The sequence below is a fragment of the Alligator sinensis genome, unplaced genomic scaffold (assembly GCF_000455745.1).
Source record: "Alligator sinensis unplaced genomic scaffold, ASM45574v1 scaffold1463_1, whole genome shotgun sequence".
In the NCBI taxonomy this organism is placed as follows: domain Eukaryota; kingdom Metazoa; phylum Chordata; order Crocodylia; family Alligatoridae; genus Alligator; species Alligator sinensis.
In genome coordinates, this window is record NW_005842628.1 from 194,273 (window position 1) to 204,630 (window position 10,358).

The window sequence follows — 10,358 nt, forward strand, 5'->3', positions numbered from 1 at the left end:
TTCTTTTATTGCAATTAAAAGGCTGGCCAACTTCTATATGGATTACTTTAAGCATGATGCTACAAATGCTAAAAGTAACCTTGGCTATGCAAACCAACAAATATTACTGAAAGCATTTACCATTTAGTTACACCCACACAATAAAGTCACAAGCATTTCATCAGAATATTTACAGCCCTTAAAAGTGAAGTTAACCTTTGCCTAAATAATATATAAAAAGCTACTGTGATTGGTGTTTATGGGAAGGAGGCTCTGGAAGACCATGCAGTTTTTAAAACCTGGGCAGAAATACCTTTTCTTAAGTCTAACATGGTGAGAGTAAAGAAAAATATAAAGGAGAGAAATTCCTTAATCTCTTCAAAATTACCCTAATCCTGTCTAAGACTGCATTTATGAACATCATAAGATCTCTTCCATTGACAAAACATTTGGCATCAACTTTAAAAGTAAAAAAAAAATCCCAATTATATTAAAGACAAATCAATGTGTACTGTTCATAACCAAAGAAAAGTCACCCTACTTCTGATGAAGAGGGGATTATCTGCTATCACAAAATATAAAAGGGTTGAAAAAGAACTCCCATGCTACCAAGCGAGCAGGCATGGGAGGGGATAATAGCTAGAAAATGGTATTTAGAAGTTTGCTTTTGGGAATTGGCTTATAGGTAAAGTAGATATGCATTAGAATAATGGTCCAGGACAGCAGCAAGGGTTAATTGATTTCTAAAAAGCCTGTTTGTGCCTTCAAGGCCCACTGTGCTTGACACAGCCAAGCAGACATGCAGGCTGGGAAATTGAAGACATGTACCACAGTGTTCCATAACATGAAATAAAGTGGCATTAGGTGCCTGACTACAGAACCCAACTGCAGAGCCCTTGAGATTTCCAGTTTCAGGGAACAGACCAAGTTAGGAGAAGACTGGAAAGAATCAAATTAGGATGTGTGCATGCGTTGGGTTTGTGAAACAAAGGAATATGCTGACAGGACAGAACATGGACAGTATGATGACCACAGAGAGGCCAATCAGCGATACCCAAAGATGAAGAGTCATCACAGAGGAAAAAAATATACAAAAGGAGGAATCTCAGAGCAGCAAAGGGTCCCTGAGAGGGGAACCCAAAGCCATCATGGACAGAGGGCATACCACTAGCCCATCTCACCCACCCCACTGGAGAGGGAGGGCCTTGGCCTCCGACCTCCAGGCTGATGACAGCTGACATTCAAGAGAGAACCTCAGAGTGAAGTTTCCACTGACCAGACGTAACTTGACTCTGTGCAGCTCTAGGATTGGTAGATATAGAATTGTTTGAATTATTCTTATCTGCTAGCAATAAAATTTGCCTATTATTGAATGGAGAGGTTGTGGTCTGTCTGAGGGTTTGGGTCTGCCAGAAACAAGGTATCTGGGTCATAAATCTAGTGCTAACAGGGGATAGAGTAGACACTACATTGTGTCTATGACTTTTGTAAGGTTTAAAGAAATCCCAGATGCAAGTAAGAGATGCTAAACTCAATAATATTATATAGTTAAGAGTAACTCCCCCAGGAAAGTAACAACTAGAGGTGCAGAAATTTTGGGGGCCAATACCGATAGCCGATATTTAAGGAGGCATATCAGCCAATACCGGTCCAATATCTGATACAGCTGCCATCAGGTGGTAAGTCCGGTGTGGTGAAAGGAGAGGGGAGAGGGAAGGGGCATGGGGGCGCAGATCAATGCCCCCACGGTGAGGGAGGAGGCAGGGGAGGTGCTGCCCAGCTGGGGTGAGAGGGGCATGGGATGGAGGTGCGGCTCATGGGATGGGGGCAGCTCCTGCCGCTGCTTGCACCCTAGGAGGGTGAGGAGGGAGCGTATGCCCCCAGATCTGTGCAGGGCGGGCAGCAGCTGCAGGAGCCAGAGCTGGTGCTGCATAGTTCTTTTCACCAGGGGCTGGGCTCAGAGTGGGCTCCAGCAGCACTGGGAGGAGGCTGCAGCCACCCCAAATTTCGCCACAGGTCTGCTCCCAGCCCCGTCACCCAGCGCAGCCCTGGTTTTTCCTGGGACTTGGGTGGAGGAGGGGCATTCAGGCAAGGCTGTGCCAGGTGGAGGGTGGCGGTGAGGGGCTGGGAGCAGAACAACTGAAGGTAATCCATCAAATGCAATTAACTACTGAGGAAAAATAATTTAGCACTAGGCAGAGGGCAAGTTTCCATTATAATTAAGAGTGAGGTAATAAATATGAATTGCCTAGGCATGTTAAATAAAAGATATATTGTTTCCTTCAGCTAAATAAAGCACAATGCATTTTCTTTCCTTATGACAACAACCTACAATGCAAATACTGTAACCATTCTATACTGAAAGCTTTTCAGTTTCCTATGTAAACATGAAATAGCTAAGAAAACACTTTTAACTGTATCGTATCTGTAAGAAGTGGCAGGAGGATTTTCCATGTGTATTTAAGGCACTAACAATGATTAATAGATTCCTTCCTAGCTTCTTTTTTATATAGTGCTTACTCTGCTATTCATTATAAACACCACCATGTAATAACAAGAAATAGGTAGTTTTATAGAGTATTTGACTAATCTAAAAAGAGACTAAAATGAATTACAATAGCCATATGCAAGGATTACAGTGTAAATCATAACATTAGTACTGAGAGTCTCATTAAAAGACCAAGTTGATTTGCTAATGCACACAATTGTATTATTTCTACAGAATTGTATTTTGTCCCCAGATTATTTCCAAGAATCTTGTATAATAGACACTGCTTAGTGCTGGAGGAAGAGAGAGACAGACTCAATAGTGCAATACAATTTCAGAAATGAGATATGGATTTAGGGGTAAAGTTTTCACAGGCAAAAGAAAGATGACTTTCTTTCCAAACCATCAGTGATCACAGGTCTTATATGTCAGAGACAATTTATCATATTCTATTCCTTGTTTTCGAACTCAATACTTGCTGTGTAACAGTTTGTCCAATAAAAAATGATTGTGGGGCTTTCTCACTTGTGTTGGAAAAACCTTTTCTTGATTTGGCCGAAAGGAAATCCTCCAAGTCCTCCAGATCACCTACAAGAAACAGCAATAAGGAAGGACAAGCATGGAGAAAGTTCAAAGCAGTCCCTTTTTAAGCTTTGCCAAAAACCAAAATACTAAATTCAAACAAAAAGCACCCATGCAGAAACTCATGCTGCAGCTTATTAGCAATGCACAAGAAAAGATACAGATTTGGTGCTAGATACACAAAGAAACTTTTCTCAGTGCTTATAAAGGTATTTGTAGAATGGATAATTTATCCAGTTCATTGCAGCAATTGCAGCCCTGTAGCTATGTACTCAAACACATTCATTTACAAATCTCTAGTTACAAAAATATTACCCCCTGACATGTACAGTTATCTACAAAGTTTCTTTTTTTCTGCACAGGCCAAGAAATTAAGGTGTCAATATCACCGCGGTCTAATAAAGTCTATTCACTTGTTTATCTTTTGACATCTTTAATTTCCTCCATTATAATAAAAAAGATCTTGTAGATAAAATTATCATATTACATTTCATAGACTGTAAGGGTCTGGAGGGAACCTCAGAAGATCATCACGTCCAGCCCCCCTGCGCTAGGCAGGAAAGACAACTGGGGTCAGGTGACCCCAGAAAGGTGATTGTCCATTCTCCTCTTGAAGATTTCCAGGGTAGGTGATTGCACCACCTCTGATTCTATTCCACAGTCTGGACACCCTAACTATGAAGAAGTTTTTCCTAGTGTTAAGCCTGAAACGGTCTTCCAGGAGTTTGTGGCTATTACTCCTGGTTTTCCCCAAGGGTGCCCTGGTGAACAGTTGTTTGCCGAGCCCTTGATGTATTCCCCTGAAATAGAGGTAAGCTGCTACCAGGTCCCCCCTCAGCCTTCTCTTTTTTAGGCTGAAGAGACCCAAGTCCTTTAGCCTTTTCTCATATGGCTTGCCTTGCAAGTCTCTGATTATACAGGTGGCTCTTCCCTGGACTCTCTCAAGCTTTTGCATGTCTTTGTTGAACTGCAGTACCCAGAACTAGATGCAGTACTCCAGCTGTGGTCTCACCAATGCTGAGTAAAGTGGAAGAATCACTTCCTTGGTTTTGCTTGACAACTACAGACGCATTACTCTGACTTTCCATTTTTTTAATGTAAAAATAGCAATAAATGTTAGAGTAAAGGTAAACTGGATAAAATGCAACATGAAATTACAAGGTAGATTGTGTCAGACTAATTTGGTATTTTCCTTGGATACAATAACTTATTTTCTAGACAATGGAAATATGCTGGATATAATTTCTCTAGGATTCAGTAAAGCATTTGATAGAATGTCATGTGGGAAATGATTAGTTAAAATAAAAAAGGTGAGGATTAGTATGGCAATTGTAAGGCAAGTAAGAAATTGGCTAATGGGGAGAAGACAACAGTTCATGCTGAAAGCTGAAATATCGAGCTGGAAGAAAATTACTAGAGTTTGAACTATTGATTTTGGGAACAACTTTATTTTTCATTGATGACATCGACATGAAAAGTAGGAGTGTACTGATGAAATATGCTGGTGACATAAGGTTAGGAGGCATTATCAGTACAGAGCAGGACTGAAATAGCATGCAGGAAGACTTAAATGACATTGAGACTGGAGAAATAGGAACGGGATGAAATGTAGTAATAAATAGTATCAAGCACAAGGTTACATTGCTCATATCTAACTGGCAAAGTCACTAGGCACATCTACATGTGAAATTAATTTGACTGAATAAACTCTGGCACAGTTTGCACTGGAGTTTATTGCTCTCAGGCAGAGCGTTTACACATGCGCCTGGGACTGTAGCACATTGAGCCAGGGCACAGCAGCCCTGGCTTGCAGAAGGATTTTATTAGTTTACTGCAGCCTAATAAGGCTGCACCTGTAGATGCTGACGTTCTACTGCAGAGCCAATTAGGCGACAGCAGTAAATGTCTTGTGTAAATGCTCCCACTGTGTCCAACAGTAGTGCCCTCAAGCATGCTACACTGTTCTTGGTTGAGCTGCCTCCTGAATCCAAAACAATACAACTTCTGTCATGTGACTCTGGAGTGGGCTAATTAATACTTCTGAGTGACACTGCCAATTAGCCTACTCCCAAGCTAATAGGACTCCCTCTGGGTCAGGAAACAGCCCACCTGGGGCAGTGAAGTATGCTTGAGGGCACTATCCTCATTTCCAGATATGATGAGCTAACCTTGGACATGCCCTTGCAGACTAGCAGACTTATTGCTACAAGCTGAGAACTTCCCAGAAATTACAAAGGAGAAAAAAACCCTAAGGGGGATTGGTTGATCAGAGGATGCTTTTGAGCTACTGATTTAAAACAGCTATGAAAAAGCATATGAAATTCTAGGATGTATCAGGTGAGCAATGTCCATTAGATATAGGGGAAGTATCAATTCCATTGAATAAGATACAAAGCTGTTAACTAGTGGTCGGCAACCTTTTCAAGCTGTGGGCTAGAATGACCCAGTGGAGCTAAGAGATGGATAGAAAGGCAGGCACCAGAGGAAAGCTCTTGCTGCTGCTGCTTTTCCCTGCTGCAACATGGGAGAAGCTTCTACCACCAAGCACCACCAAAGCCCAGCATGTGTAGGTCAGATGCAATGGTTCCCCAAGCCAAATCCGGCTTGCAGGCCACAGGTTGCTGATCCCCGCTGTGAACAATTCTGTATTCTTGTGCCCAAGAAAGATGGATTCCAACTAGAACTGGTGCAGAGAAGGACTTTGAGCACAATCAGGGGAATAGAGAGCCTATTTTGCAAGAGAAGACTAAAAGAGTTTGGCTTATCAGCCAAACAAACTGTGAGAGGCAATACGATTGCTCTCAATAAATACATAGCTGGTAAAGGGCAAGGGGAAGGAGAAGAACTAGTTAAGATAAAGGAATATGGCAGCACAAGAACAAATGGCTATAAACTGGCCACAAGGAAATTAGAAAAAATGCTTTTAACCACTGGGGAAATGAGATTCTGGATTGACTGTCAGTAGCAGTACTAGGAACAAAAAAACAAGTCATTTTAAGAGAGACCTTGGTATACAAAGCATTTTCTGCAATAGCAGCAGAATGGACCTGGTGACCTAGGAAGTACCTTCCAATCCTGTGTTCTAAATTCAGAAGGAAAGAAACCCTGAATATTAGAAACAAAATATAACATTCATATAATCCACAATTCTATCCTGTAGCACTAGTCTGTTAATTTTTTTCAGTAAATCAAGCTGAGACACATGCTTAGATGAAAAGTAATGGCCTTTAAATTTCTCTGTATAAAATAGTGAAACTAAAATTTAACACCAATGGAGAATGTGTCCTTCTTTGTATCTGGAAGTTTCAGTCTATGAATGCCTGAAACTTCTAGATACAAGGAAAGAAACCTTGCTAGTGTTACATTTTAGTCTTAGTGCTCTATACAGAGAAAACTACAGGTCTTTCATTTTCATCATTGTATGCTTAAGCTTGATTCTCTAAAACAGTTTTTTGGAAGGTGTGAAATAAAACCCTAGTTAAAAATATATATATTGGTCAGGATTTTGTTTGCTCAAAGTTTCTGTTTTGTCAGAATTTCCAACTCTCTCAGTTTCAAAGAGAGAGGAAAAATGGGGTGGGGGGTCTTTCTATTTCCCCCCTGTTGCATTCTGCATTCCCAATATGGAAAAAGTTAAGAATTACTGAGTCAGATGTGTTTGAAATAGAGGACGACATTTATAAAAATGTCCAAGTTCCATTTTCAGAAAATGGCTTAGGCCACTTTGAAGATGTAGCTCTGTTGACTTTTTATAAGAGTTCAGCTCTTAATTAAGATCAAAAAGTCATTTTGAAAAACAGGATTTATAATTTCTAAGTCATAGATGCTGCTGAACACATTATGCATATACTATAAGACAAAGCACATGTGAAAAACAACCAAGCTAATATTCCTGGTAAACACTTAGCTTTTGCATTTCTTACCTACATTATTTTAAATTCTTAATATCACAATCATTTTTGCATATATTGCTACAATAACATACTATTATGGCTTTGCCCTCAAACTACTGAAAATAATAGAACCAAATGAGTGAAAATGACAGTCTAACTACAACACAATAAATGTCAGAAAACATATAACATGTCTGAAAAAAAAATGTTTATTCTTTGTCCAAAGATATGCTTTGTTTTGAGTAACTTGCATTGCACAACATGAAAAAGCAGTCAGTATAACACACTTTAATTTTGCCAAGGAAAACATCTTACAACATTACTACAAAATAAAAGATGGTTGGCACAGATGTGATGCTATATATAGTTAACATATTTAGAAACCAGATCCGGAGAGGATAAACTTTCTTACAAAGCTAGTTGAATGTAAATGACACTAGAGAACAGATCTGGGACAGGAGTCCTGCTACCCTTTTACCTCTTTTTTGGTGATGGTAAGATGATGAAAATCTTTGCTGGGAGAAGGAGCCTGACAGTAGGTTTCATGAAGTTTATCATGCAGGAGGGAGGTCATGGTGGCTTTTCCCTGTCACTTGCAGGCTGCAAGACAAACCACAGTCTCCAGACTGTTTCTATGGACTCTGGGAAGTGCGTAGTCAAACTCAACCTATTCCACGTGGCCTTATAACAACAAGAATGATTAGCACTCACATTCCTGAATCCATCCTGCTTCATGGGAGAGTTAAGTATTGGGTAAACCTTTTGTTAGGTGCACAATATTTACAGCATTGACTGACAGTCAGGAGCTGTCAAAAAAAGAAAAAGATTAAGGATGTGTGTAGTGCAGTCCCTGCCACAGCTGCAGCAGAGGTGTCCAAGACACACGTGAGCTAGATTTAAATACACAAGCTTGATTACCAGTAGCAATCTAGTCCTAGCAGCAGGAGCTTAACAGGGGCTCCTGTTTAGCTCACCCACCCAAGAAACCCACCCAAGAATCTGAGTAAAATACCTGGGCAGTTAGTCCACGCTGAGCTGTGTGTTGAAGTGGTGACACAACTACCTACCTGAACTAGATAGTTTATAGCTAGCTTGGGGATGTCCACATTATGCTGAAGTCATAGTAACAACTGCAATGCAAATATATCCTAAAACGCTATATTAGAGAGGAACTGGTAAGTGTGAAAACAATTTTCATCCTTCTACCATGAGTGGTTTATACTAGTGGCATGTTTCTCCAGTTATTGTGGATCAAAATATGTCCCATAGAGTATTTATATATATTAGTGATATAAAATATTACTTTAGAGCTAGTAAAGGAAAAATGGACAGAGATGGCTCTCATTCTGATATCAGTATTATGTGATCAGGTGACTAAGTACCAAGTCATTTTGTACCCAGATGACCAAGGCCCTGATTCTGGACCTGTGTGAATATGGAGGTTTGATCTCACTGATCCACTAGTAGGTTTGTGGCCTTAATCATAGACTGATTTTCTAGGTACTGTTTTCTAAATCTAGACTGATGTTCAGGGCAGGAGCCATTATGCATTAATTTTTATATCACTAATATAAAAGAGCAGTGGTTTCAATATACTTGTCCATAGCTGATATAGAATTTACTAGATATTAGTTTCCTTTAAGAAATATCTGCATGACAGCTACAGCCAGATGCCATAAGATGCTTGTTTTTATATATTTATTTTGGTCTCCAAGGCTTATATTGAGGGACACATTCTCTGGTCCCTCAATTGGTATAGCTACACTGAAATCTTGTTTAACCCTTTACTAGTAGGTTGTAGGCCAATTAGGTCACACAGGCCACATCTACATATGTGCTTTGCTGTGGAGTACAGTATCACCATCTACACATGCAACAGTATTAGGCTGCAGTAAAATAATTTATGCTGCAGTAAGATAGGGATAGTACTATATTACACCAGGGTAATTTATTGCAATTAAATGCACGTGTAGATGCTGACTAGACATAAACTGTGTCCAGTCAGCCCAGCCAGCCAGGGGCCAGACTTCTGCCTGCCACCTAGCCACATGGCTCTGCACTTTCAGCACGTTCATGCCCCAACCAGCCCCTGCCCCCAATGCCACCAACCGGAGGCTGGGGCTGAGTGGCCCTGGTGTGAACTTTTTGGCCCAGCTCAAATTGCTGCTGTCCCTGATGCATGTGTAGATGCTGCACCCAGGATTCGTTTACTCTAGTTCAAACTGTTCCAGAGTTTATTGCTTCAAATTAATTGGATGTGTAAACATACCTACTGATGGCAAAATGGGTGCATTTGTGTACCAGCAAATAGACTAGAGGTAGCACTGACAGAATAGTCCCAAATAGATATCCTAGATCTGCATGTGGTTGTAATGGATCTTGGCATCTCACCATTCCTGAATGAAAAGATGCAATTTGGAAGGTACCATCATTTTTTGATTTCTCCGCTTCTATTTTGACGATGGGTAAATAAATATGCCAGGCAGATGTCACATCTCTGCACAAAATGTACAGGTCCATTTTGTCCACAGTGCATTGGCCTTGAAGTTTTCCAGCAGGTCAGTGCTATACATCAGAATAACAAAGAACATTTTATTTTAAAGACTGTTCATTATGGATGGGGGTAGAGGGGTGGCACCACTGAACATCAATAGGCAAGCAATATGCCAAACAATAGCTATCCAATTTCAAGTTTTCACTGTGCAAAATTTTATTCTAAGGCAAGGTGGGTAACAAAAACAACTTAACCTCCTGTTTACAAATTATTTATAGAGCTAACTGCTACTCATTTTGCCAAAGGAACCAAAACAAAAAGGAACTAACTGAATAGGGTATATCCCATCTCCCACAGGTTGCTTTCATATACCCCTCTTCAGGTGTTAAAATAGGGGTAGGCTGAACAAACCCTGTAGAGTTTAAGGTTAAACATAAGGTTAAACAGAAGATCAACCTCTACTAGTTTATTTAGAGGTTTGTGTTCTACAGGTGTGACAAGACACAAACGGTAATCTGGTGGCCACGCCAGACAAGAAAGCTGATATTTTTAACAGTGTCTTTGCCTCTGTTTTCTTGAACAGGCACCAGGATATCCCACCTAACAGAGGTAGGGACAATCTTGGGTATAGCTCTATCAAGCCTTCAGTCAGTGCAGATGTAGTTAGGGATCTTCTGGATGGGCTAGATATTTTTAAATCTGCAGGTCCAGATGCCCTCCACTCAAGGGTGTTGAGGGAGCTGGCAGGGGTCATCACAGAGCCCTTCACCCAGCTGTATGAGCATTCGTGGTCATCTGGCCAGGTGCCGGGGGATTGGAAACTGGCTAATGTGGTCCCTATTTTTAAGAAGGGGAGTAAGGAGGACCCAAGTAACTATAGGCCTGTAAGCCTCACCTCGGTGCTCGGGAAGCTCTTGGAGAG